Source organism: Manihot esculenta, chromosome 2 (assembly GCF_001659605.2).
Source record: "Manihot esculenta cultivar AM560-2 chromosome 2, M.esculenta_v8, whole genome shotgun sequence".
In the NCBI taxonomy this organism is placed as follows: Eukaryota; Viridiplantae; Streptophyta; class Magnoliopsida; order Malpighiales; family Euphorbiaceae; genus Manihot; species Manihot esculenta.
This window is the reverse complement of record NC_035162.2, coordinates 20,176,587-20,199,649: the sequence shown is the minus strand read 5'-3', so window position 1 is coordinate 20,199,649 and position 23,063 is coordinate 20,176,587. Positions and strand designations below refer to the sequence as shown.

The 23,063-nt window shown below is 27.8% G+C and overlaps 1 protein-coding gene, 1 long non-coding RNA gene and 1 pseudogene across 6 annotated transcripts in view; 1 reads left to right on the top strand and 2 right to left on the bottom strand.

Annotated features, from left to right (window-relative positions):
- Positions 1 to 5,543, bottom strand: part of LOC110607529 (disease resistance protein At4g27190) — a 41,574-nt gene extending 36,031 nt beyond the window's left edge. For 3 of the 5 annotated variants that reach the window (XM_043954417.1, XM_043954414.1, XM_043954416.1), the window contains exons 1-2: positions 5,294 to 5,543; positions 5,051 to 5,117 (exon numbers count right to left, since the gene is read on the bottom strand). The gene's annotated coding sequence lies outside the window, so the exon portion shown is untranslated. Of the gene's footprint in view, positions 1 to 5,050; positions 5,118 to 5,274 lie in introns of all 5 variants that reach the window. The other 2 variants (XM_043954415.1, XM_043954418.1) reach the window with 1 other exon arrangement.
- Positions 5,544 to 6,207: 664 nt separating this feature from the next.
- LOC122723069 lies at positions 6,208 to 6,751 on the top strand (annotated as a pseudogene).
- Positions 6,752 to 12,793: 6,042 nt separating this feature from the next.
- LOC122723097 lies at positions 12,794 to 18,682 on the bottom strand. The gene is made up of 3 exons (XR_006349922.1): positions 18,466 to 18,682; positions 13,223 to 13,306; positions 12,794 to 13,132 (listed from the first exon to the last, which is right to left on the bottom strand). It is a non-coding gene; the product is annotated as an uncharacterized LOC122723097 (long non-coding RNA).
- Positions 18,683 to 23,063: the final 4,381 nt, after the last annotated feature.

The window sequence follows — 23,063 nt, the reverse complement described above, 5'->3', positions numbered from 1 at the left end:
TCAATGCTTTGTGAGATGTGCAGTCTAGACAATGAGACGTCCCTGCATGCTCTAAGGGACTACCTATCGGTTGCCCAGGTTTGGAGAAGGACTCTGCCGAAGTGCAAGGTGAGAGAATTCTTCAGTCACGGTTCGATCAAGAGCCGAATGAGATGGAACTTAGAGCTCACTCTCAATACACGAGATAACATCTTCTTGCCTTTACTATTTGGCTTGGTCGTCTGAAATTGTGGAAACATATCGCAACTCTATCTTTATGAGGGAGGTCATGAATTTGGATAATCTTATATATTGTGCTCTCACTGAAGCCAAAGAGACGTGCTTACCTCTAAGTAAGATCTCTAGCCATGGCCTTTCTCCATATAAAACTGTACAAAGGGTCAATTGGCAGAAACCATTGGTGAACACAGTCAAGTTGAACACGGATGCAACGATTACTAGAAATGAGCACCTTGCTTTTAGGGAGGGATTTTCAGAGACTTGACAGGTAGTTGGGTCAAAGGTTTTATTGCTTCTCTGGATAGGAGATCAATTCTCAATGTTGAACTAGAAACGTCGCGAAGGCTCTGGATTACAACAACCTCATTATGGAAAGCTATAGTCTAAATGCTATTGATATGTTGAATGGTAAAACCTAGGTGAACGACGCTAATGCTTCAATACTTAGAACCATTCATGCTCTGTTCTCAGCGAACTTAAGGCTCAGTTCACTCATACTCTACGAGAGACTAACAGGCGTGTAATTATATGGCAAATTGGGCTACAAGTATTAAAGTGAGGTTAGATATCATCGATCAGTCTCTAGCCAGGCTTATGGATATAGTCTCTTCGAAAGCTACTGGCATCACCACCATAGAACTAGGATAACTTCCTTTGTTCCTTTCCTCTCTTCGCCAAAAAAAAAAAAAAAAATTGTAATTGCTCCAATATGTATGGTAGGCTCGGCCAAAGGTCCGTTCTAATTCAGAACTGGTTATTCGACTCTAATTTGCGGATAAAACCAAAATCAACTTGACTTTTAATATTTTAAAAATGATTTTAATTTTTTATGATTTTATCTAGTTTTAAAGAAGATATAATTATGGATTTTTTACGATTTCAGATAAGTTAAGTTCAAATTTTAAACTCTTAATTAATTTATATTATTAATTTAATTATATGCCATGTAAACTATTGTAATAGGTTTATATTGAATCGAATATCTGAAAATACTCAATTAATCATCATCCATAATCAATGATCATATAATTTAAATTTATTACTACCAGATATTTTTTATGTTAAGCTTCAAAATTTGTTTAAAATTTATTTACTTTATCATATAATAATATGTTCTAACTTAATTAGATAAATGTATATAATATATTGTAAACTAATTTTTATAATTAAATTTCTCAATTATATAAATAAATTATTATCAAATTATTATAGTGCAATTATAAAATAAATTGTAAGTAAAATAAATAGTGTATTAATTATTAACTTTATCTTAATATAATAAAACTTAAAATTAATAATTTTTGTTTTTATTTTACATTAGATATTTATTTTTAATTTTAGTTATTTACAATTTGATAGATAGGACTAATTTTTTCTAATCAAGTATTTTATAAATATTATTTTTAAAATAATAAAAAATATTATTAATAAATTTTTTTTTTATCAAAAATATTAATACTCATTTATTTTAATATTTTCTTCTAAAATTAATACTCAGTTTATTTTAAATTTTATAAATTAAAAATTAATGTGTTAAAACTATTTTAAAATAAATCTGGTACACATTTAATTTATCAAATAATATGTTAGTCACTAAAAATTATTAGTACAAAAATTTTATTGTAAAAAGTTTTAAAATATAATTTAGGTAAACGTTTTAATAACATATTATAGCGATAAAAGATATTTATTTAATAACAGAAAATATCCTAAATAAAATTTTTAAAATATCTCACTCTTATAATATAACTCACCGGTACTCACAGTTTTAGATTGTGGTAAATATATCAGAGTAAATATAAAAAATTTCAAATTTTATTCTCCCATCTCCTATTTCAAAAAAAAATATATAACTCACTCTAAAAATGTTAGCCATAAATGAAGAAATTTTGTGCAGTAACAGCAGCACCGTCACTAAAAATATTATTTTTTATAATTTTTTAAATATGAATTTTCTTTTATTTTTTTAGTTAACTTTTTTAATTCTATTTTATATTATAATAAAAAATAATTTAATAGGATTAAATATTAACATAAACTCCCAACAATTTTAGTTAAAACTAATTTTTTTACTGTATATTACACATTGTATAATGGTTATTTAATTAATACTTTGTGTTACTATTAATTTTAATTATCTATATCTACACTATATATAAAAGTGAAAAGAAAGAAATATTAAAATATCATACCGCTAGATTATTTATTTATTTACTATTGAATTTAAATTTGAAAATAAATAAAGATTTTATTATTTAAAATAATTTAAATTTTAAAAGTTGTTCTCTTTGTTTGATAATTTTTATTTAATTTTTTATTATTATTCAAAATTATTATTTATTTTTCTTTTATACATATAATTAATATATAATTTTATTTAATTTTATCATACGCTTAAAATAACCTCTCAATAATTATCAAAACCTCTCTTATTATTTAATAAAACGAATGGAATATTACGGGCTACAAATTATTTTAGATATGTACATTTAAATTTTTTTATTTTTTAGTTTAATTAGTTTTATTTATTATTAATATTTAAATATATTTTAATAATTCTTGTCTTCAAATTTTAACCTTGATATATTTTTTAGCATTCAAAACTTTGATATTTTTAATAAATCTAAAAATAAATTAAATAATAAAATCATTATCCATTATTATATATATAGGTTGTCATATAGAGAAGGATAATTATTAAAAACTAATAATTTTGATAATATTTCAATTTTAATAAATTAAAAAATAATTTTTTGAGATATGATTATTAAAATAATAAATTTAAATATTAATTAAATATATTAAAATATTAAAATAGTTATCACACTATTAAACTATTAGATAATAAGTTCAAATTTAAAAGGTAAAAATTATAAGATATACAAAACAATTATCAACATATTAATAATTTTAAATCTAATAGTAAAATGATTATCATAATTTTAAGATTATCTAAATACTTAAAAAATTTTAAAAAATTCTAATATATTATCTTATGAAAATATTTTTATCCAATAAATTAATTATAAAATAATAAATTAATTATATAATTTGTTAAAATTATCCAAAATAATTATATATTTTAAACTCATTTATATAAAATTAATTATATAATTTGTTAAAATTATCCAAAATAATTATATATTTTAAACTCATTTATATAGCATTTTGTTGGATGGCTAACGAAAATGTCTTTATCTCCTTAATCTTAAATTTGTTTTTCTAAAAAATTATAGAATAATAAATTAATTAACCTCTATTTCAATAACATTAATAAATTTACTAATAAAAATTGAAATAATGATAAAACCAATCGATAATTATCATAATAAAACATGTTAAATAATGATTCTCTCTTATTTTACATTATTATTATTATTATTATTATTATTATTATTATTATTATTATTATTATTATTATTATTATTATTATTATTATTATTATTATTATTATTATAAAGATCATACAATATATGACAATTATCAATATAATGGTAAATAAAAATAATAAATTTAATTAATAAAGAAAATAAGAAAATAAGTTATTTTACATGGTATGCTGTTTCTTAATATATTGTATATATTTATATAATTTATTAATATATAGTGTCAAAATATCAATTCAATTAATCAAAAAATTAAATTAATAATAAATTTTCATATGATTTCTATTATATATTTTTATAATTTTGTGATAAATTTTAACAATAAAGTTGTAAAATTATTATCTCATTGGGATTTTAAATCTTATAAACACTTATCAACCTTAATTTTAGTATAATACTCTATATAAATCCAGTTATGTGCCTTTATTTATTTTACTCTAAAATTCAGTAAATTTATTTTGTTTTTTTTTTAAATAGAAACCAAAAATTAAAAAAGTAAAACCTGAAATCTTTAGATTTATTTAGATATATTTACCATCAGACTAAACCTGATAAATTTATTTTGTTATAACTTATTTTTTTAGAATTTCAAAATTTTAAAAATAAGGTTGTCAAATTGAATACTCTTACTACAGGTAGATATTGGCTGAGTACTGATACAAGTTAATGTGGAGGAATAGATGATTGATATGTTTATAAAATTAAATTATTAGATAATAATTTTATTTTAAAAATATTATTGAATAATAAAATAATAATATAAATCAGTTATATCCTGATGATAATTTATATTTATTTAAAAATAAACATTAAAATAATAGTCATAATATTACATCCTTAGATAAAAAATTTAAATTTATAAGATGATAATTAATCAATATGAAATTATGAAAATTTATATCTAATTTCATTTAGACCTTGGAGGGATAGATAAGTTTTTTTTTTTCTTATTCAAGAATTACTTTTCTAAATTTTTTTTTTGGAAAATTATTTTTTAAATTTATTGTAATTTTTAAATTCATCATTTCTGAAAGTGTTATTAACTGCTTTTGTAAAAGATATATATATATTTGGGTTATTTCTTTTAGGATAAGGGGATTATTTTAATTTAATTTGATTATATATATTTTTCAAATAAGATTTTTAGTATTATTAATTGCACATTAAAAATATATATTATCTCATCTTTGTTATGGTATATTATTTATATAAAATCTAATTTTAATTAAGAATTGTTAATTAAAATTTAAATTATCAAACAGAAAAATTTGAAAAAAAAATAAAGAAAAGCAAATATATATCTGCACGAATTACCTAGAAAAAAAAAATCATGCAAAGACATCCAAATTCATCCTATAATACAAAAAAAATATCAATTGAGTGAGACTATATCAATGGAAGTAAACAAAAATGATAAATTATTTGGAGCGAGAAAGTAATTTTACCAGCAAATGTACTGAAATGACAATGAGAATCTCAATTTTCTCACTTTGTTACTGGAATAACCAAGAGCTGGAACACAAATAATTAAGCCAAAAAACAAAAAAAAAAAAAACGAGTTAAAATTAAAAAAAAAAAAAAAGAAGAAATAAAAGGAGGGCAAGTAAATAAAAAATAATTAAAAATTAACCTATAACTAATAAAATTAAAAATAATAATAATAATGAACCTAGATCTGAAGAACAAACCAAGATCTGCAACATGTAGAGTCCTTTGGAGCGGTGATTTTGACGAGAATGATGAGCAGGCATGGGATGAGTAGCTAGCTAGCAAGCAGGAACTCTTCCATCTCTTTACACACAGCAACAGCAACGGCAACGGCAACGGCAAAAGGATCAGCCAGTGCAGAAAGCTCAACCACAGGGAGGTATCCAATGATAAAAAATAGTGATTAGGATAGAAGATCGATGCATATCAGAGAATATAAAAGCAAGGGAAGGGAAGGGAACAAATAATACTGGTCATGTACATTCCACGTCATTGCGGTTGCTTGATACACGTTTTTCCAAGTCAACCTTGGGTCTGACTATTTTAAAATTATTAGTGTTTTGCTAATAAACTCCTAATAATTAGAAGTTATATAGATAGAGATAATTTTGAATTAGTCTGTAACAAACACCACGAATTGTAAGTGGTTGTTACTAGTAATCTTATAATGTAAAAGCTATGAAAGTCCGATGTTGCTTAATAAATAAAAGATTTTTTTTTAGACCTCTATGTATGATTAAGAGTCTTTCAAATCTGATATCAGAGCCACAAAGAGGTCTCTGGTGCTCAAAAACACTGCGAGTGTAGGTGACTGTGTGACAATGACTAAAACTAACAACTTCGCACAATCATGCATTCCCAAGTTTAACAAGATTATGATCATTGGAGTTTGATCATAGAAAATCTCCTTAGATCAAAGGAGTACTGGAGTGTCGTCCAAAAAGGTTACACATAACCAACTGATAAAGAAGCACTGACACCCGTTCAAAAGAAGACCTTAGAACAAACAAGGTTAAAGGATTTGAAGGCCAAGAATTATCTCTTCAATTCCATTGACAAGACCATTCTGAAGACAATTTTGCAAAAGCAAACGGCCAAACAATTGTGGGACTCAATGAAGGTTAAGTATCAAGGGAATGCTCAGGTGCAGCGTGCTCAGCTTCAAACTCTTCGTAGAGACTTTGAGCTACTGGAGATGAGACCGGGAGAGACAATCAATGATTACTTCGGGAGAGTGATGGTGGTGTCCAATGACATGAGAAATTGTGGTGAAGACATGCCAGATGTCAAAATTGTTGAGAAGATTCTACATACTCTCACCAAGAAATTCAATTACATTGTATGCTCAATTGAGGAGTCAAAGGACATTGATAGTCTCTCAGTTGATGGTTTACAAAGCTCGTTATTGGTTCATGAGCAGAAAGTTTAGAAAGAATGGTGGAGAGGAGCAAGCACTAAAGGTTAGTTACGATGAAAGAGGAAGCAAAGGTAGAGGAGCTGCAATTAGAGGCCGAGAGAGAGGCAGAGGGAGACAAATTAATAAGGACACCGTGGAATGTTATAAATGCCATCAACTAGGGCATTTTCAATATAAATGTTCTAGCAGGGACAAGAAAGCCAACTATGTTAGGTTGATGAGGATGAAGAGATGCTCCTGATGGCTTTTGTGGAAACTAACAATACAAAAAGGGAAGAGATGTGGTACTTAGATTCCGAATGCAGCAATCACATGTGTGGGAAGAGGCAGTACTTCTTAGATTTAGATGGTACATGCCGACATTCGTGAAGCTAGGTAATAATACAAGAATGGAAGTGATGGGAAAGGAAACATACGACTGGAAATCAAGGGCACAACTTAGGTGATGATGGATGTTTATTATTTGTCGGATTTGAAAAATAATTTGCTCAGTATAGGCCAACTTCAAGAAAGAGGATTAGCCATTCTTATAAAGCATGGAGCATGCAGGCTTTATCACTCAAGAAGGGGTTTGATTATCGAGACATGGATGTCGACGATTAGAATGTTTGCATTGTCAGCTAATGTGATACCAAAAAACTCTACTTGCTCACAAACAATAATGGAAGATGAATCACAGCTGTGGCATCGGAGATATGGATATCTGAGCTATAAGGGGCTGCCAACATTAAATATAGAGGTATGGTAAACGGTGTTCCATCTCTGAAAGCTACAACTAAATCATGTATTGTTTGCTTGGTAGGGAAACAACACAAAGAGGCAATTGTAAAAAAAAGTTAATGGCGTACTTCCAAGAAATTACAGCTAATATTGCGACCCAATCACACCATCCTCTAATAGTGATAGAAGGTACATTTTAACATTTATTGATGATTATAGTAGAAAGTTGTGGATATATCTTCTGAATGAAAAGTCTGAGGCATTCACAACATTCAAACATTATAAGAGTCCTATTGAAAAGGAGTCGGGAGTACCTATATGTTGTTTACGCACTAACAGAGAAAAATAGTTCACCTCCAATGAGTTCAATACGTTTTGTAAAGATAATGGTATAAGCAGGCAACTCATAGCAGCTTACGCTCCACAACAGAATGGGATAGCCAAACGCAAGAATCGAACTATTATGAATATGGTTTGACCCTTTGAGTTTTGATTAATGGAGTTATTGTCTATGAAAGTTTGGAATCGATCAAATAGCAAATGAATGTATTTTGAGTGTAAATAGTTTGAGCTTTTCGGTGGTATAGTTATTAAAATCTGAAAGATTTCATATTCTATTTTCTCAATTTTTATTTAAAAAAAATTATTATTTAGTTATTATAGTAAAAAATAATTAATTAGTTAATTTTTCATTTGAATTGTATTAATCCAAATTAATTAATCTTTCAATTTATTATCAAATTTTTTATAGCAACCTTCTATTAAATATTTTTTTTATCAAGACAACTTATTTAATATGGAGCTTTCAGTTTTTTAATTTTTAATTTTTAAGAAATCACTTTTTTTTTTCAAGAGGAGTGGAATTATCTTTTAAAATTATTTTTTTTTCTAATTTGTTTTAATTTTTAAAATTATTATTATCATTAGAATGAATTACTATTAAATCACTAAATTTTTAAAAAATTTATTAATTCGTCTCTATTTTAAATTTATTCGATTAAAATATCCATATATTTTATAAAATTTAATTATTTAGTTTTTTAAATTAACTATTAATATTCTTGAATATTTATATTATTTAGCCCCTATAAATTTAATTAAACATATTATTTAATTCATGTAATTATAAATAGTCTCAATATTTAATCCTCTAATTAATAATAATAATAATAATAATGGTTTTCTTTAAAAAAGATTAAAAAGAATTGTACAAAGTATGAATATATTTAATTGAGTGTTTTTAAAATGTGGATGACTAAATGAATTTTTTAACAATTCATAAACATAAAAATAATTCTTTATTATAAAAATTATATTATTAGTATTATTATTAAAGTGAGGTAAGGAGTTTTTAATAAAGTTTTTAAAATTTCAAAAGTATTTTAATGAATTTTTAAAATCAATTAACTAATTAATAAATTTTCAGGAATTAAAATATAATTTTCTTAATATTACATATAAATATATATTTTAATCCTTACCGCATTTTTATATAAGCATTTTTCTTTAAATTAAGATAATCTTACCACATATTTGAGATTTGATGCTCTTTCATTGCAAAATGTCGTGATTTGGAAAAACCATTTTTCAAATTCAAGCTTAAGAAAATATATTATTTCTAGTCAAATCTTTATGTTATTTTTTATTTTAATTAATTTTATTTTTTTATAATTTTAGTTAAATTAAAAAGATTATTAACAATTTTAGCCAGAAATCGGTTGAGAAGTTAGAGTATGTTTATGTAGCATGCTAAATCAGTAAAAAATGTAATTTATAATTATGAAACTTACCTTATTAAAGATAAATTATATATTTTAGTCAACCCTTTATACAATTTCACAATTTTAGCTAATATATTTTTTTTTAATTTTAATTAAAACTTTCATACTCACTTGAATCAAACCATGTTCATGCAATAATTTATCAAAATAAAAATAATTCAATTAAACTATTTTTGGATAGGACTACACTAAAAAATATTAGCACCAACTTAGCCTAAAATTAATAGGTATTTTTATTTACAAATTAAGTATAGGTTAATAGTGGGTAAAAATATGATAAAAATTACTTTTGGCTAAAATAATTTATAACAGAAGATTTATTTCTAATATCTATAAGCAATCCATTTAGAATAAGAAGCCTATTTACAAAAGTAATTTCTAAAATTACGTCAATTTTTAATTTAGAGTTAAAAAAAAATATTTTAGTATAGTAATAAAATATATCTGTCTTACTTTTTAGTGTAAAATTAGTATAAATTATTGAATTTGTGTAATAATTAAAAATATAGTTTTCACTTGATAAGATAGCTTATTCAAGTGAGTTCTGCATTAAAAAAAAATTAATTTATATGCTAACTAAACAGTCAAGTTAGTTCCTGTTACACTCGTTTTTACCTTTTGATTAAAATGAATAAAAAATAAATTGGCTAAAATTGATAATTTGCAGAAAGGTTTGGCTAAGATGAATTTATCATATTATGACAGATGAGACCCTTTGCTAATTCAGTATTGCCACATAAGCAAATTATAACCTTCGATTGACATTTTGTTAAAATAGTTAACAATCTTTTTAATTTGGTTAAAATTGAAAAACGACGGAAAGGTTTGACTAAAAATGATGGTGTACCTTAATTAAAAAAATTAAGAATTTAAAACTTTTACTTTTTAAAATAAGACAATCTAATAATCGATACCTCTACTTCAGAACGTGTATGAACGTAACAGTACGTGAATTATATTTATAATAGAATACAAAATTTGATATGAATAAGTATAATCTCATAATATGAAGTGTTTTTTTTATTAGAAATTATAATACCCAAGTTTATTGAATTGAATTTATTTAAATATTTGAACTTTATTTACCAAATGTGCTAGTCTTAAACTTTTGTATAGGTTGCACTTAAAAGGAAAACTTTTGTAAAGCATTATAGTACTTGTTGGTCTTAAATCTTTGTATAGATTGCACTTAAAAAGAAAACATTAGTGAAGTATCATAGTACTTAATAGAGATCTTAAGATAAGATTTATATCTTTTATAACATGAAATGAATCAAATTCAAAATAGAATTAAGGTTAAAAGGGATAAGAGAGTTTATATATTAATAATGATTTATAAAAATATATTTCTCAAATTCAAATGTTTAAAATAGTTTTCAACATTTTTTTGAGTTTTTGAATAATCAAAATAATTTTTCAAATATAAAAAATTTGAAAGTAAACTATGTTGAGAACAAAATTAAATATATATTTTAAAAATGCTAAAATTAGATGCAAACTTTAAACCCAATTAAATTTTAAATTATCAAATTTAAACTCCCTTATATTTAAATATCTAAGTTCAGTATAGACATATGAAGTGGACAATCACAATTTTTTTTTTTTTTAAAAAAATCAAAATTTGTCTAACTCACACAACTATTCAAACATGCATCCAAGTTAAGCTTACCCCATATTTTCTGTATCCATAAAACCTCCATTAGGGATGAGAATTTATCCAAGATGTTGTTAATTTATCTTCTCCATTACAATGATAGAATTGAAATTCAATTTAGTGAGAGTCTTCTATTCGCACAACTACTTTTCATGCCCCAAATAATTCTTCACGCTACTAGTCTTCATGCACCAGAGAGGGATTTACAATAGATGCTGGTGTTCATGATGAATGGATTGTTGGTTTTCGTGAAGGTTGGGTTCACAAATAATAGAGAGATTGAAAATTCCAAAAGGGTCTAAAAGAAGGGATTGGGTACGATGATTGACAAAAATTAGGAAAAAGAACAAAAAATAGAGGAGATGGAGGAAGGCTAATATGATAGAAAAGATGAAATATCATTAGTTTACCTACTAACGAGTAATAAAGTTAAGAAGGATTTTACTATTACAAGGGATTAAAGTTAATAGAGTATTATGTTTCAATTTTCATTTTAGGGACTGTAATATTATGAATATTAAAATTCATGGATAAATTGTGAAATTTACTCTCAAGTTAAAACAAAATCTTAACCGGAATGTTTAACAAAAATTTAAATCAAGGCCACGAAAACTATTTTTCAAAAAAATATTTTTTTTTTTATTTTTTGCATTTGTAATGCTAAAAAAATTATTTAATGGAAAATATTTTCTTAATAAAATAAAAATTTAAATCATTGTTTGCATTTTAAAAAACTTAATAGTACTTCTACATATAAGTTTATTAATATATTTTATTTTTTAAATTAAAATTAAACAACAAAAAATAAAGTATTTTATTGAAAAAATATTTTTCATGAAAAATATTTTCGAAATACAAGTAATTTTTCAAAAAAAAAAAAAAAAACCATAATAGTATAAGTTATTTTCAGAAACAAAGGGAACACAGTATATGAAATATATTTATTTGAACTAATTTGAAGCTCACTAATATAATTATATTTGCTACTTCTTTATAAAGGAAATTAAAAGAACATGAATTGATAAAGTGTTCATTAACGTGAGATTCAAATTGTAGCTAATTCCAACAATTTGCCTTTTATGCCTTTTTTTTACAGAATAAAAATTGAGAAATTACATAAAATTGTCTTGTAATTTCATGCATTTTTAGAGAGGGTCTTGAATTTAACTTTTTGTCAAAAGAGTACCTTGAGATAAAACACCATTAGCCACTAGAGGAATTTGAGCTAACACCGTTAGAACCATGCTGACGTGGCATCTTTATTTTGATTATTTAAAATTTTTATTTAAGTTAAATTAATAAAAAAAACTTTAAAAATACTTAGGTTTGTACTATTATTTTTTACCTCCTAGAGAATCAAAATCTCTAATTTATGTTGCACCATAATCCCTAATTTTTTGAAGAAAATTCAGAATGAGCTCTCAATCTCCCACACAGTCAGAGGAAAACGACTTAGGAAAAGAAATGAGCAAGATTGTTAGGTGCCGATGCATGCTACCAGCATCGGTGAGGACTGTGATGATTGAAGGAAATGAAGGAAGAAGGTTTTATGGATGTGAGCGGTTTAAACATCCTGGTAGGTGCAACTTTTTTCGATGGTTGAATAGTGAAAATTATAAAAAATGTGAAGTTATTTTTTCAAGAATGATCAAAAGATTAGAAGAATTGGAGGATGAATTGGTTGAATGTCATGCAAGCGAAGTAGAATTGTTGTTTTAGTTAAATACGAGTAAGGAGTTGAATGTGAAATTTGATGATGCTTTGAAATCACACATGAATGAAGTTGTAGCTATGAGGAAAATTAAAACTGAAAAAAGGGTCAATAAAAATCAATACTGTATGTGTAAATGGATGAAAAGAATTTATGTCTTTTTCATTATAATTGTGTTGCAACTGTGTTATCACATATGAAAAATAAAAATAGGCATGACAATACATGTTTGCTTTAATTGTATAACATATTATTATTACAAATTAATAAAAATGGTGGAAATTTATTGTGTTAATGTTATACTGGTGAATTCAAAATTTTATAAACATTCATGAGAATCATGATTGAATATTAAGTCTACAAATTACAATAATTCTTGTACATTTCAACAATACAAAATGATAGCCAAATAAATACATATATTGATGTGGAAAATGTTGATATCCACATCTTTTTACAGAATAAGCACAATTTTCATATGCACATCCATCTAATTCAAAATTACTTAACAATATATGTCTTTACAAAATGGTATCCATCCAAAATATATGGTTGTAAGTTGTAAAAGTTTCATAATCTGTCAACTTCAACTTGTGAAAAATCACCTCAAAGACTATCAAAATGCAAAATGTGAACAGATTGTGAACAATCAGCTTAGGAACTCTCAAAATGCAAAATGGTTGGACCCTCTTCTATCCACTTTCATTGATGTCCACTTTCTGTTTGCCTTGGAGCTTTAAATGGCTGGACCCTCTTCTGTGGATAAAAATTCATACTCAATATAAAAAATAATATCTATTAATATGTCCAAATTATTAGCTCTATTTATAATATCTTTATCCTTACTGTCATTTTCATTCTTGGTATAGGTTGTGATGAACTGTCCATCATATTTGGTCTAATTTCTCTTGCAAATTTGCTATGTAATACCTACAAAAATAAGAATACAGGAGTATGTCATTTATATGCTACATGAACAAAACATCAATTTTGAAAAGATAATATTATTGAACATAACATCACCTAAGCTGGATTAGTTGTGATTGTAAAGTAGCTTTTTTTTCCTTCCATTTCTTGTATCTCCTTGGAAAGTGGTAGCATATAAAGATAGTATTTCTAAGCTTATTATATATGTTTACACATGTATAATGCAATTATATTATGTGTTTCAATCCTTACCTCAGATTGACTTGAATTATTGGAATTTTTCTTTCTCATCCTCCTTTACCAAGTTGTTTCACCGGTTATGCCTGCTTTAAACCCCCTTGCATTGTGTCCTTGCTGGTGGCATTTTCCACATTTAATCTTTCCTCTAGCCCTAGCTAACTTATATGGATTTCTTACTTCATCTTTTCTTCTATTTCTCCTCTTCTTTGGTCTGTCTGTAGGCCTGGTGACAATTTGAGGATGTATTTCAATATTTCCTTCAGATTTCTCCCATTCTTCCTTACTTGGTAAAGGATTAATGATATGCTTATATATTGCCAAATAGGTTTCCTTCGAGAAGTAAAAGTGAACATATTTTTCTAGCTTGTCTCTATTATTAAAAATGCAAGAAATTGCATGTTTGCATAGTAATCCTATCAAATCCCATACTCTGCAGCTTGCAGTTCTTTTGATCCAAGTCAATAGTATATTGTGTATTATAATAGTCAACTTCATACTTTTATTTTCAGCTAGAGTGACAAAGCAATTCCTGCTCTCAATTTTCCTAATCTCTAGCTCATCTTGTGCATTAGGACAAATATCTCCTTTGTAGTTATTCATAGAATGGTATTTCACATGAAGCCTCTTCATTAATCTCCTTCTAATCCACTCAATCATTGATAGGATAGGTAAGTCTCTTGCTTCTTTGATGTAAGAGTTGAATGATTGACTAATATTATTCTAAAGCACATCTGATTTGGCATGAGTTGAAAAGTGAGCCATTGACCATGTGCTGGGGTCATGCTTCATCAACCAATCATAAGCCTTCACATCCATTTCCTTGATCTTTGTCATATGATACTCCCATGTCCTCTTTCTAATTGCACAAGATGCAGCCCAGAGTTTTTTCTTGTATTCAAGCCCTCTAAAAATCACCTTAAAGTTATCATATATGTGTTTAACATAAAAACGATGTTCAACCCCAAGCATCAACTGATTAAAGGCCTCAATTAAACCCTTCAAGAAATTCAGAATTATAAATGCCACATGTATAAAGCACAAAAAAATTAACTAATATGAATTGACATATTACCTTTTGTTGATCAGACATGAAAATCTAACCTGTCTCTCTGATGGATGATCAAGTCATCTATTAGTAACTTGATAAACCAAATTCAAGATTCTTTGCACTCAATATCAATTGCTACAAGTGCAATTGGGAACATGTTGTCATTGCCATCCCTTCCTATTGCACAAAAGTCCACCTAATTATGTTTTTAAGTGACATCCATCTAAACCTATTATTAGTCTAATACCTGAGAAATAAAAACCTCACACATAACCCTATTCATGCATCTCTCTCTATAAACCCCATAAAACCTTCAGAAAACATAAAAACAAGCTCAGGATCTTCACTTACCGTGTGAAAACAAGTAGATGAACGATCCTAACGTGGAGTTTTGGAGCAACTTTCCTTCAAACTCTCCAAACTTCACAACTTTGAGTTTTTAGCTTAAAACCTTCAAAAGATCATAAAAACTGATCAAATCTTTGCATGATTTAATGAAAACATGAAAGAATACTCACAAAGGACAGAGTTTCACCTCAGCAAGTGAAAGAAACGGTACTCCTACCGCTTCAACAGACTGAGGGCCATTTATAGGTGGCTGGCCAGACCACCTTCGGCGGCCTATCGTGAAACCGAAAGCCATGCATGTTCAGCGGCCGAACCTCAACTTCGGCGGCCGAACCTGGCTTTTCTGCCTTGGTTCATTTCACTCACCAACTCATTTCCTTATGCTTTAACACTATGAAACATACCAAAACATTATAGAAAAACATCAATCTATCCCTTCTAGAGACTTCCGGCATCTGAAACTCCATCGGAAAGTAGAATTCCGACGCTGGACTCTAGCCGGGTATTACAGCCTTGCTTTTGCACTGAGAATCTGACATACATATACTGAAACACTGTTATCTCTTTTGGTATTGTAAATCCATGTTTCCTATGCATGTCATCTCCATTACTTGCATACACAGAAGTAGAAATCTTCACCTGATGAGTTGTAAAACTCACCATTTTTTTATATTAATTTCCATGATTTTGTTATGATTTTGATGGAAAACAATTAGATTTTTACTTGAATTTTGATTTTGGACAGATGTGGAGCAAAAAGTGTGAAAAGAAACCAGTAGAGGCTGTTTCAGAGCTGTTTTAGACTGAAAGGTATTATTTTGTCCAAGGCTATGACCCAAGCTTAATGGACAAATTGCAAAGTTTTTGTTGTGGCAATTGTATAGAGTTCAAATTATTTCGAATAGCTGCAAATTCAAGGATTACAATAACAACCATAGAAGGATTTATTGATTTATTTTATTTCTTTTAAATTTTGAATATTATATTTTATCTTTTTGTTGAGAAAAGCCTATATAAAGGCTATTTTAGAAGTAGGAAGGCATCTCTCCTCTCATCTCCTCATCTCCCAATTTCCCCTCTTCCTCTCGGTTCCTTTAGTCGAACCATTCTCTTCTTCTTCTTTTTATTTTTCTACACTTTTGTTATGGATCTTAGTGGCTAAACACTCTTTTTCAGTTGAAGATTAATCAAATTGAGGTTTTATTTAAGTTATAAGATATATTATTAATTTCTCTTCATCTTAATTTCTGTTTTCATTCTTTTTCTGTTTTTGAGTAATATTACCTCCATTGTTTTCTTTTTAGGGATTCAATAGGCTTATTGAATATCTTAAATAGACAATATATTGCTAATTAACTCAAGCAAAAATGTAATTATTTAATTAGCTTAATACAAGTAGCAATTAGCATATCTATTTATGTTAAGGAACTGATTGATTTGGTTTAAACAATTCGCTAGCAATTGTTAATCAAATGTGGGTTCTTCTTTTTTAAAGTAATTAATTAATTAAATCTATACGCTTATTGAGATTGTTAATTAATTAGAAATTGATTTAGCACTATGCAAATTAATTTAATTTTAAGGAATAATTGGTGGAATTCGCTTGTTTGAGCACTATAACCAAATAATGAAAAATTAAATGAATTCTCTTTTGAATCAAATGGTCAACTGAAAACCTCTTAAACTTTGATTACCTTCAGCTGAGTTTTTAAATTAATTGTTTATTTCAGCATTCCATCACATTATTTTATTTCTTCTCAAGTCTTTCTTAAATTCAAAATTTTCAATTGAAATTTTTTTCTTCTCCCTTTTGTTTTAAACAATCATTCTTTCCCTCACTTGTCATAAGAATTAAATAAATTTATGGTCTCTATGGATTCAATACTCATTCACCCTGTTTATAAAAATTATTGAATTAGAAAAGTAGAATCCGTTTTAATTGACATATTCGATGCCCATCAACACCAACTTCAGGATTATATTTCATGATTATTAATGCATAATCTCTAACCCTTTTATATTGCTCTTTAACATCCCCTTCTATTTTTACTTTTACTTTGTACTTAGCCCTGTAACATTTTGACAGAGATATTTCAGTTTTAGTTTTTCTTTGTAACTTTTTCTGCATGGTCCTAACATCCCAGTTTGGATTTCCCCTAAATTCTTCCAAATACTTCTCAGACAGATATCTTGAAGTTACAAGAGGGTTATGAAACACTCTTGGGCAATTATGCCCTCTCTTAAAATTTTTTATTTGAAAAGTATCACTATCATTAAGCTTACTAGTATGAATCCTAAATTCACAATTATTTTTACAAATAGATGTTATCCTCTTTGAATAATTCATTTGGAATACATATGTATACTCTCTTTTAATTGCCCATTCCTTTAAAACCTTTCCAAAAACCTTGACAGAAGTGAACTTCATGCCTACTTTAAGTAAATGATCCTTCATACCACAATCTTCATTAAAGTCCTGAACGTCATGCTCACACTTACTTTCAAAACTTGCCATGCTATGCAATTCGTCATCTTTAACAGCCGCTTCATTAAACTCTTATTTGTCATCTTCATTGATATCTTTATTGTGTGAAAAAGTTGTATCACTTCCTCTTCTTTCATGCTCTGTCTATTGGTCTGATTCATACTTTGTCTCATCTTCAACTTCACAATTGCCCTTATTCATAATATCATCATCACTCCCCTCTAAATTAGCTCAGATCTCACTAACATTATTGTTTGTTGAGTCATCATCATTAGAAATCTCCTCCACTTCAGAGCCATCTTTATAATCACTATCCTCACTTTCACTGTCATGAATGTTAATATCTCCTCCAACCTCTGTTTGGTACTCTCTAACATCCTCACTAGGACTATCATCAAGACTAACGATCATCACTAATTGGAGCTTCATTAGCATCACCTTTATCAAGACTAACAGCTTCACTAACACCCTCATCACTAACTACAACTTCGTTAACAACCTCAGCTCTAACATCACTAGTATGAACAAATAACGGTTTACCAATACCAACATAGTACGCATCAATATGAGGATATCCCTTGTTATAATTAATCATATTACTTACATTCTGATCACTCAAAATCTCCTCATAACCTTCATCTCTACTAAGAGCAGTAATTTTAAACCAAATTCTGCAACCATCATTGTACCCATAATCCATTTTATACACAAATAGCTCAAATTATGATAAGTAGTTTATATCTTTGTGATTAACATAGGACACTAAACCTCCATAAACCATATGAGGTTTATATATCCAATAACCACCATAATGCATCACTAAATTAACATATTTTGACATTTTGCCTATTCATTTCAAGAAAAAAAATCAATATAAAAAACTAAATACAACAAGCAATAATGCATCTGGTATGAATTCATATAAACTAAACACAATTTATTACGAGTGATTGTAAATGAGGAATCAAGTTTTATTCATGCATATGGCAGATTGAGGAAATAAACAAAAAAGGAGAAAGCTATTAATGGAATTTCACTTACCTTGCAATGCACGACAATGGAGACACCAAATTTCAACTCACTCCAATGCACGACAATGTGATTTCACTTACCTTTCAGTGAATAATTGAGGAAATCAGAGTGGATATATGATCGATTGAAACTTAGGGTTTGATAATTATTGATTACACTTGTCAGTTGTTAAGATTGAGAGTAAATTAGGTCAAGAAAAGGAATTGAGAGGAATTAGGTTAAGTTAGAATATCTATTCCTCTTTTCCATCCCTCTTTTATTTTTCTATTTTTATAGTTTTTTTTAATTTAATTTAAATAAAAATATTAAATAATTAAAATACAAATGAACAGTATTAGCTCAAATTTCTCTAATTGTTAATGATATTTTATTTTAAGGTATTTTTTAATAAAAAATTAAATTCAGAACCATCTTTAAAAATACGTTAAATTAGTAATTTCCCGATAAAAATTATACGTTAATCTTTCCAATTGACCAGCGGAATGCCAGTGCTATGCACTGGGATAAGATATATTTTTTAATTATTTTAATTTTAATAAAAATATTTAGATTAGAAAAGGTGAAAATTATTGAATTAAATTAAAATTTTATTTTAAATTATAATTAAATGAAACCCATTGTATTATTTAATTGCATTAGTTATAAAAATATATTAATTTTAAATATAACGTAAATGATTAAAGGAAATTAAAAGATTAAATAATCATTAGAAAATAATATAAAAAATGTTGATGAAAATTATAAAGACATTATAAAATTGATCTTAAAGACTGCTTTCAAAAAAAAAAAAAAAAACATTGATCTTAAACACAATTTTGTACATAAATCATTTTTCTATAATTTAATGCACTTTTTTATATTATAAAAAATGCGAATAGGTAAAAATATATATATATATAAATTGATCTATAAAGAGAATAATTAAAATAAAGAAATGACACACTTGGTAGTCTCCATTAATTTATATATTTAGAAATTAAAATCATTTAAATAAAATTGAAAATTTTATTTTAAATATTGTAATACATTAAATTTCGCTATTATTTTTAGTAATAAAAGTATATATATTAATAATTACATTTAAATAAAAATATATATAATGCTTTCAAAAAAAATATATTTATAATAACTATTAAGATAAGAAAATGTTTGCCATTTTAAAAAGCATAAGACACTTTGACGTTTCAAACAAAAAGCCGTTAGTAACATTTGGTAAAAAATTAATCTTTAATTTGCCATATTCCTTTTAATTAATGTTATGTTTAATGATTTATTTTTAATATTTAATATTTAATGATATCCACATGGCAATATCAGAGAGTGCCATGTAGTAGGCTTAAGGAACACTTAGCATGCTATATTAATGTCATCCACATGGCAATTTTAGAAGGTGCTACATGGTAGGCATAGGGAACAATTAGCCTGCTATGTTATTAGTAGTTGGTAGCAATGGGAATCACTGAATGTAGCAATACAGTTTCGAGAGGGCAACGTCCCACAATAAAGAATCCTCCCTAGAATCAAGCATGTGCACAAACTGAGTTCCTTAGGCAAGCACATGCATCTTTTCTTTATCATGGTATATCAACACTTACACAACATCCAATGTTGCATTTAGCGGAATTTCCATAGGATATCAAAGATCATAGCGATGAATAAACACAATAAATTATATTTATCAAATTAAAAAGTAATAGAAAATTAAAAGATCATACATTAATAATATAATAAAAATAATAAATTATATTTATTACTATATATTAATTATGTAATAAATAGATTAAGTAGTTTGTTTCGCTAAACTACATGATCTAATTCCTCCTCTTTTCTTCATCTCTCTTGATCAAGATACTACTGTCATGGGCTTATGGGATGGTGCTCATTGGAACTAGTGTTTAAGTTGGGGAAAATTTTTAAGAGATTGGAAAGCAGCACAGAGAGATGCACTCTTTAATGTAACTATGTCTTTTAGAAGTGATAGATTGATTTGGAAATTTGATTCGAAAGGAAATTATAGTGTAAAATCAACATCTTCTATTTTGATCCAAGCTTTAAGTACCAATGCATTATGAATTTGTAACTAGGGTGAGAAAAGTTTTAGCTCCCCCAAAAGTTAAAGTGTTTTCTTGGTTAGCACTATTGGAAAAGGTTTCAACCAAAGGTTTGCTTCTTAATAGAGATATCATCCATGACAATTTATCTTTTTGCCCTTTTTGTAATAAAGTCTTGGAAACTCATGGTACATGTGATCCAAAATGATGCCAAAATGTTTTATGAAGGCACTTCAGCTTTCTGGTTCATATTGTAGGCCTGAATTTATTGGCATTGTTATTGAATCTGATTCTTCTGATGCAATAAAATGGATTACATCTTCTCCAAACAATAGACCATGGCGCCTTCAACAGGTCTTCAATACAATTGATAATTTGAGAATGAAGATAGGTAATGTTTCTTTCCATGATGTTTTTCGTGATCGAAATCATGTAGCTGACCAACTTGCCAAGCAAGGAGTCTCTAGAAATTCAGATTTTGTTGCATGGATAGAACCTGATTCTGTTTAAAGTTATGCTGAACTTTTGTTAGTGATCTTAAATGTCTATTGGTGATTGTGCTGATTTGCATTCCTACCGTTTTGTGAAGCTTATTGATGTAGGTGATGAATATCGTTTTGGATTTGGCCTCTTTCCCTTTGCACCTATTGAGACATTCATCTCCTTGCTTCTATAGCTTCTATGTGGCTGTTTAGCTATTGTTTGCTATAGAAGAATATGTATGATGACCTGTTGACTGACCGACTGACGACCAGACGACCTAATGACCGACTGGCATCTAGACTTGATGACCAGACAACTTGATGACTTAGTGACCGACCTGATGATCGACCTGGTGACCGGCCTAATGTCACCTAATGACCGACTGACGACCAGACAACTTGGTGACCGATGCAGGTCTTGACAACCGACTTATCGACATGATTAACTGAGTTGTATTGTTTTAAATACCATTTTGTAAATAAGCTTTGTTTGGACCAGATTAGTTTAGCTTCAGTATCAAAAGACTCTTGTGTTATTTTCCTTTCTGGATTATTCTGGACCGTGCATTGCACGTGAGATAGGCTTAGTATAAATAGCCCCTTTTGTACAGGACTGATTTAGATCAATATATTAGAAGTATTTTTCATTTCTCTTTCTTTACATGGCATCAAAGCAGGTGAGTTTTGTAGGGTTAGAGTTCGATGAAGGCTGCGACCTTTATTCCTCACAATCTATTTAGCTAGATCTTAAGAAAACGGAGGATTGACAAATTTAGTATCTATGGTAAAACTAAGGTGTCTGGATCGGGAAAAGATAAGCAGCATTTAGTGGACAGTGAGCGGGGATCCGTTCTACCTACAGTGATCTGACCATCCATATATGATTTTGGTCTCAGCTTCTTTGATAGGGAGTAGAAACTTCAGACCTTGGAATAAAGCTATGAGAATAGCGTTAGAAGCCAAGAATAAGTTAGGTTTTGTTGATGGCACCATTCCGATGCCAAATAAAGATAATGAATTCTTTGAACAGTAGAAGAGATGTGACTATATGGTCACATTTTGGATCTTGAGCTCGATCTTGAAGGTTCTCGTAGATGGTTTCATATATACAGTTTCTTCGAGAGATTTATGGTGTGAGATTATAGAGAGGTTTGGGGAGAGTAATGGTTCTCAAATATATGAATTACATAGACAAATCTCCCTCATATCTTAAGAAAATTCTCCCATTTTAGTTTACTTCACCCATCTGAAAAAATTATGGGATGAGTTAGGATCTATAGAAGTTTTACCTCCATATTCCTGTAGAGCATCCAAGGCCATTGATGATATGAACAACAGGAATAGGCTTATGCAGTTCTTGATGGGACTAAATGAGAATTTCGATTCTGTGAGAGATTAAATTTTAGTTCTTGATCCCTTGCTATCCATGAATAGGGCATATTCTATGGCCCTTAAGCATGAGTCTCAAAAGGAGATTCTGAGTAAAAGAAACTTTGAGTCAACTGAAACCTTGGTACTATTTAATCAGTCACAAGAATAGTTATAGAAAGGTAAACAGAAGAAATATGATCCAAAGAAGGGGCACTGTAGTCATTGCAACATGGATGGTCATGTTAGGGATACTTATTTCAAACCAATAGGATATCCAGATTGGTTTAAGAACAAATCAAGATTGAAGGGAAACCTGCAAGACAAGATAGAGATAGAAATACTATCCGGAAACTAGTAGCCATTACTAAGAGTCTTGAGTTTGAGGAGGTTTGCTTAAAAAATCTCTTTATAGTTTGGAACAAGCCTCCAGGTAATGAAATATTGAATTCACTAGCTTCTTCAAGTATTTGGGGTTCAAACGGTCTTCCCATGATCACTGTCTATTTATTAAACAATCTGGGTACTCTTTTATGGCTCTTTTAAAATATATTGATGATGTCATTATGGCAGAAACTTCTCTTGATGATATTACTATTGCTAAAATTGCTTTGCATAATAAATTCACGATAAAAATCTAGGACACCTTAAATATTTTCTTGGGCTTGAAATAGCTCTGTCTAATCAGGCCACTATTCTTAGTCAG